Consider the following 6000-nt stretch of genomic DNA (forward strand, 5'->3'; position numbering starts at 1 on the left):
TACAGTTGTGTACACTTAACATAACTGTAGATGGTCAAGTGTATTCACTGTTGCATTCCAGGTTACCCACCCGCCATCCCCCTGTCATTCTGGAGTTTATCTTTCCTTCTCTATCTTCTACAACCTATGTGGTGTATTTGCTTGTAGATGAAGGTAAAGTTTATATTGATGCATGTATATATACATATATATATATTTGCTACCTTTTTGGGGGCACCTGACATCTGGGGAAAGAAAAACTAAAGAAAATGGTGTCGGCTGCATGTTTTATACCCCTGACGTCATGGAAGAGGAGACGGCAACTGACGCAGGACCCAAGACTTTGGAATTCAGGCCAACTGAGGGCAACCTGCCAGCAGATTACCCCAAATGTAATGACTGCAACAGTGAATACACTCGAACATCTACATTTATGGTAAGTGTACACAACTGTACTTTTATTGTAGTGATGTCTGTTTATTTCCCTTTTTTCAGTAGTTGATATTTAGCAGTAGTTGATATTTAGCTCGTTTAAGTTAAGAGAGCTAATCACCCGTTTTAGTTTCAGTAGTTAGTGTGTTATCCCTGGTGTCTAGCTCCGTTTGTTAGAGGCCCTAGTGCTACTCTTGTCGAAGTTTCTCTAGTTATATTTACTTAGATTTGTAGTGTTTATTAGATTAGAGTACAGATTTATCTTTACTTAGAAGTGCAGTGTTCTTTAGTTAGTGTGTGTTGTATATCACAGTTTGAAAAGTCATGGTTTGTTTTTGGGAACTCTCTTCTATCATGTCTAAAGACTATATAGATATATCTATATATCTATATATATACATATATATATATATACATATATATATATATATATATATATATACATATATACATATATACATATATATATATATATATATACATATATGTATATATATGTATATATATATATATATATATATATATATATATGTATATACATATATATATATGTATATGTATATATATATATATATATATATATATATATATATATATATATGAGAGAGGGAGCATAAGCCTTCGCCCTTCAAAAAATGTACACAAAAGATGGCAATTACTGATGGACATGTCATTGGCGTATACTACCTAGGGGCTGTTCATTTACAGGAGGATTGTACTTTGTCACTCCTTTAGTGCAAGAGTGTTACGGGAGAAAAGAAACAAATTGATTCTCAAGGGGCTCTTGAAGCCAACCTTTGAGGAAGCTGTACAGAGTGATTCTTCTTGGTCGTCGTCTTCTTCAAAGAGGGACAAACCTTCCAAAAGACCATCACCTGTTTCTACGGCTCAGTTGGAGCCTCCAGAAAATTATTTAAAATTTCTAAGACTTCTACCTCCACGACTCCACAGCCCTCGGAACCATCAGAGGTTATCGACGAGCCTGGTTCTTCAGCCCCAAGGTCTTTGGAGCTGCAAGATGCCGTGTCTCGGAGTTGGTCCACTGGCATTCCGCTGGTCTCCTCTACTCTGAGATCCCATTTTGGAGAGGCCTCGTTGTACTCTATCCTACAGGTCCACTAGGAGCCTATCTGATGACATGGAGCGGGTGGTGCGCAGCCTCTTGAAGTCGCCGGCGCTAGACAAATTGTTCTCTGCTCTGACCCATCAGGTCTCTGAGTCTTATAAAGCCATTACATCCACAGTTGTTCCTCCAAGCCAAGCTGGACCCCCGGAGCAGGAGTGCCTGGTACCACTTACTGTAGAACAGTCAGTTCCGGGACCCCCTAAGGTGATCACAGAGCCGACATCTGCTCTGACTCTCTCAGGGCCGTCCAAAGTGTCTGGGAGCCGGGGTTCTCCGGCCAGCCCTGAGGGGGACGCTCTGACCCGAACTTGTTCGGTGCCGAGTCTACCCTTTGGAACCTCGGCTCCCATGTCAGCCTCGGAGCCAATCTCCCTGGGTCCGGGGGGGTGTCCTCTGTCTCCTCCGGATAGGGACATCTTCGGAGCCAGTGGGGTCTGCTTTTGAGCTGATGGGGAGTGTGCTATCTCTCTCTACAGCTCTATATAAGGATACCGTCATTTGTCCCCCTAAGGCACCGGCTACTGTCTCAACACCACCCAATCCACAGGACAGCAAAAATCCAGAGCCTCAGGATCCCTCACTGGGTGAACCCCTCTCTTCCGAGGCCTCCCCAGAATACCCTTCTGAGGAGCCCCTCAGAAGAGAACTTGCAAGAGGAAGCATATAGACTCCCCTGATGAGTTTGTCACTTCAAATACTGACCTCGAGGAGTTGGAAGTGTTCCCACGGTCATCCTCTGATGATATCTCATTTGCAGATATCCTAGAGATACTATAATAGAGAGGCGGATGGAAAACCTTCACCCCGTCTGATGAGGAGTTGGTGTACCTGAACGCCTTTGGATCTCCACCTTCAACCTCCTGGGTGTCTCCACCCTTCAATGAACTTGGTTAGTCGAAAGGCGTGGGAGTTACCTGACAGTATAGAATCAGTCCCTCGAAGACCAAACAAGTTCTTGTCAGCCCCTACCAGAAAGGATTTTCTCACAAAAGGTGTACCTGTAGATGCTATGGTGGTGACAGCAGCAGCCACCAAGAAGTAACTCATCCTCACCCGTCTGTCCTCTGAACAAAGATTCTCGAACGATAGACAAATATGGGAAGCGTGTCTCTTCGTCTTTGATCGCTGAACTACCTAACTCACTTTACAAGGCTCCAAAGAGATGATCTGAAAGAGCTAGGAGATATTCTACAAGGTACATTAGCTGCGGGGGTGAATGAGAAGGTCTCTTCCCAGCTGTCCACCTTTAAATTCTATAGTCAACTCCTCCATGAGACTCGTATCTTACACAGTGCATGGAGCGAGCAGGGCAGCAGGTTCAGGGGTTTCCCTGAAGCGACACTCCTGGATGCGCTTGTGCAATTTTGCGGAACCTTTTAAGTCTACCTTTTCTAACACCCCCCCTTTGATGGTTCCTGACACTTTGGACCCAAAGTAAAGGACGCACTCACCAGATGCGAGCAGGAAGGGAAAACTCTCTCTGCCATTGGAGTACATTTTTTCTGTACCTTCAAGACCTTACCGTAAAGGTCAGAAGAGTGGGAAAATGTGGTTCAAAAGATCCCAGGGGGTTTTCTAAGACGAACAAGGTGAATCTTTCCCCAGGGGCAGAGGGTTAGCTAACAATGGTAGATGTCCTAGAGGCAGAGGGGGTCCGCAAAACCAGGGAGACAGTGATTCCTTTCGTAGACATTACCATCAGTGCTCCTGAAAGCCTGAGGCTACTCTGGAGGCAGTCGGGGGACATTTGTCTTTGTACCCAGAAGCCTGGTGAAGTATCACAAGCGACAAGTGGGTACTAAGAATAATAATATCCAGAAGGTATTCCATTCCCATTTGCCACCCTGTCCCACAAATCAGAACAATCTCAGATGTTCTACAAAATCTAAAGGAGCAAGCAACTATAGAAATACAAAAGTTGCTGAGCAAAAGTGTCTTCCAAGAAGTCCCCACAGACCAAACAGGATTCGGAACTTAAGATTCTTTTTGGTGCCAAAAAGAACAAGTGACTGGAGACCCATATTAGACCTAAGCAAGTTAATCGAATCTGTCAAGAAGTCAAAGTTCCGAATGGTGACACTGCAGTCCCGAGAGTGTTCACCGAATGCATGGCAGTAGTCACGGCTCACTTGAGGCATCTGGGGTTCCAAGTGTTTCCATATCTCGACAACTGGCTCCTAACTGCCATCACCAAGCATCTACTCCAACAAGCCAGGGATATGACTTTGGAAATTTGTGCTCAGTTAGGCATAATAGTTAACTTACAAAAATGTTCCTTGTTGCTATGTCAAGATATTACCTTCATAGTCGCAGATCTAGACACGGTTCCTTGATGGCACATCTTCCAGCAGACAGAATTTTAGCCCTCAGGCAGCAAATACTTCACCTTCTTCCCAAGGACAAGGTAAAGGCAAAGGTAGTTCTGAAACTCCGAGAGACAGTGGCTTCCACCATAACACTAGTTCCTCTTACCAGAATGCACATGAGAATCCTTCAATGGCTTTTGTTCTCCCAGTGATCACTTCAAGAACTCCCAATGACTCACCTCATCAGAATAACTGAGTCATGCAAAAAGGACTTATGGTGGCGGATCCAGTCCAGCCATGTGACCATTGGGCGACCCTTTGTTCCACTACAACCAGTTGCTGTAGTGACCATGGGCGCTTTCCAGATAGGGTGGGGGGCATTATCTGGGAAGAATGATCCAAGGTATATGGCAGGAACCCAAGGCCCCACTTGCACATAAATGTCCTAGAGATGAGAGCAATGCTTCTGGCGTTGCAAGCACTCCACGACTCTCTTCCTCTACGGACGATTGCTATACAGTCAGTGTCTGTGGTTTGGTACATAAACAAGCAAGGGGGAACCAAATCTTATATTCTTTGTCACAAGACATTTAGAGTTTGGCAGTGGGCAATTTCTTCCCAGCGAATTCTAGTAGCAATGCACATCCGGGGGAAGTCCAGCGTGATAGCAGGCAAGCTGAGCAGGGCAATATTGATGCCTCACGAGTGGTCTCTGAACCAGAATATAGCGGAAAAGATCTTCTGTTAATGGGGTCAGCCTTTATGCAATCTTTTCGCCACTCCCATGAATGTCAGGTGCAGCAGCTACTTTACCCTAATTCCCCCGTCGGGGGAGACACTGAGAGACGCACTTGTACACGATTGGCCCTCGGGACTTCTTTATTCCTTTCCTCCATTTCCCTTCGTACCCAAAGTCATCCAGAAAGCAAAATCCTTGGGAAGCAGGATGATTTTCATTGCCTCCATATTGGCCGTGTCAAATTTGGTTCCCCTTCCTTTGGCCTCATCTTCAGGAGAAGCCTTGGACTCTGGACCCAGTTCCACACCTGCTGACACACGTCAGGCACACTTCATCCTTCTCTCCACACCCCCAACTTGACATTGTGGCTGCTCCACTTCCCACTTTAGTCAGGCTTCAAAAATTCACTCCTAACAGTTAAAACACATACTGATGTCCTGTCATAAAGCTTCTACCAGAAGTCTATATTCTAGCAAATGGAAAATATTTTCTCTCTGGGCACAAAATAGAAACATTGACTCTCTTTCTGTCTATTCAATCCATTCTAGAATTCCTGGCGGAATTCTTCCAACGAGGTTCAGCTGCAGCAACCATTAGAGTACAGCTGGCTGCAATTTCAAATTTCCACATGTGTGACATTAAATTAGAAGAATGGTCACCAAAGTTGTTTGAAAGGCACCTCCTTATTGAGACCTCCCTTTAAAGAACCACTTCCTCCTTTGGTTTTAAGTTTTGTCTTCTCTCAACTTACATTGCCACTGTTTGAACCTTCTTCATCTTTTGACCTCAAATTTCTTTCCTGGAAGACCATTTTTTTTGCTGTGACATCTGCCAGAAGGGTGTCAGAGTTACAAGCGTTATCGATCAAACCACCATATCTGATTTTTCACAAGGACAAGGTATCATTATGAACTAATCCATCCTTTGTACCTAAGGTTTGCACTCAAGCCAATATCAATTAATCGATTGAGCTTCCGGTTTTCTTTCCCAACCATAGCAACAAGGCAGAATATAAACTCCATCAGTTGGACGTGCATAGACAACTCAATTCTGTTTACATAGAAATAAAGATTTCAGGAAATCTGATGACAAATTATTCATCTCCTTCTCTGAGGCAAAAAAGGGTATGCCAGTTTCTAAAGTTACCCATTCTAACTGGCTCTCGAATTGTATCACCTTTATCTCTACCTCCAATAATAGAGAACTACCATTCAAAGTTGGGGTCATTCAACTAGAGCACTAGCTACGTCACCTGCTTCTCAGGCCAAAATGTCTATGGACAGCATTTGTGCTGCAATTATGTGGGCCAATCCTCGTAGATATATCACTCTTTATAAAGTGGATTTAGCCTCTGGGGATAGGGCCTCTTTTAGGTTCACTGTGCTTAAAGGTGTACTCTCGTGATCCACCTGGCGAAA

At 44.2% G+C, this 6000-nt stretch overlaps 1 protein-coding gene across 1 annotated transcript in view; it reads left to right on the forward strand.

Moving 5' to 3' along the window:
• The window catches only part of WDR5 (WD repeat domain 5), a 1892625-nt gene that overhangs the window by 1347711 nt on the left and 538914 nt on the right, over window positions 1-6000 (forward strand). The gene's annotated exons all lie outside the window — the stretch shown is intronic.

The sequence above is a fragment of the Protopterus annectens genome, chromosome 16.part0, assembly GCF_019279795.1.
Source record: "Protopterus annectens isolate FY-2018-M chromosome 16.part0, PAN1.0, whole genome shotgun sequence".
NCBI lineage: Eukaryota > Metazoa > Chordata > Ceratodontiformes > Protopteridae > Protopterus > Protopterus annectens.